Raw genomic sequence first — 1,174 nt, 5'->3', positions numbered from 1 at the left:
GAGACAATGCCCTCTTTTACAATTATAAGCAGATTCCACTTCTCTTGTGAGAAACTTCTGGGGGAGCCATCCCTAAGAGGGAGGTATGAGCACTCCAGAACCAGTTAAGGCAGGCAATCTTATAGAAGGAAGTATGAGGACTCCATTGTTCAGGACCCTGGTGTATGTACTGTCACTTCCTTACTCACCTCTATACCCCAGTGACTTTTAAAAAAATGTTTCTTTATTATATTTGAGAGAGAAACAGAGTATGAGCAGGGGAGGGGCAGAGAGAGAGAGAGAGAGAGAGAGAGAGAGAGAATCCAAAGCAGGCTCCAGGGTCTGAGCTGTCAGCACAGAGCCCCGTTTGGGGCTCAAACTCGTGAACTGCGAGATCAGGACCTGAGCCAAAGTCAGATGTCTAACCACCAGAGCCACCCAGGTGCTCCTACACTCCAGTGACTTCTTACTGCAAATAGTTGTAACTCTGCCTAACGTCTTGCTTCTGGCAGTGGGAACACACTCTACCACCTGAGAGCGTGCTGAGAGTGCTGGGGAGGTCATGCCTGCAGGAGAAGCGCTCTGTCAGTGACCAGGGGGGAGTGGGTGGAGAGAAGCCCTCTGTCAGTGACCAGGGGGGAGTGGGTGGAGAGAAACCATTTTATTTGCCTTTCAGCTGAGATAACTTGGAAGCATGTTCTACACTACCATCTCGAGTTCCCGAGGAGAGTTGAGCTTCGGGTGCCTGGGGAAACTGATTGATTCATTATCTTTCACTGGCATCCTTCACCTCCTGATTTTACTTCTCAACCCCCTTCCCAATATTATCTCATCACCTCCTAAATAAATTCCCGATAGCTGAATCCTTGTCGAAGGGTCTATTTTGGAGAAATCCAAAGGCAAATTTTTTGTTCTTCTGAGGAGTCAAAAGGAACATTCATCTGCCTCCAAGCAATGGGTACTTAGACAAAGAAGAGTCTGTAATTCTGGATCCCTAGGATAGTAAACAACTGAGTCACCTGATGCTGACTTGGTTGCTGCAAGAGTCCTGGGTGGTAGTTACGCACAGAAACATAAATAAGAAGACTACCAGCCCTGGAGTCCAACCATGAGCAGTGTGGCCAAGGTTAGCCCGAGGAAGTAGATCACACCCCCCAAGACCTGCAGTAGGAAAACAGGGTTCTATTACCTCTCC

This window comes from Suricata suricatta, chromosome 4 (assembly GCF_006229205.1).
Source record: "Suricata suricatta isolate VVHF042 chromosome 4, meerkat_22Aug2017_6uvM2_HiC, whole genome shotgun sequence".
Lineage (NCBI taxonomy): Eukaryota > Metazoa > Chordata > Mammalia > Carnivora > Herpestidae > Suricata > Suricata suricatta.
Note: the sequence above shows the minus strand (reverse complement) of the source record.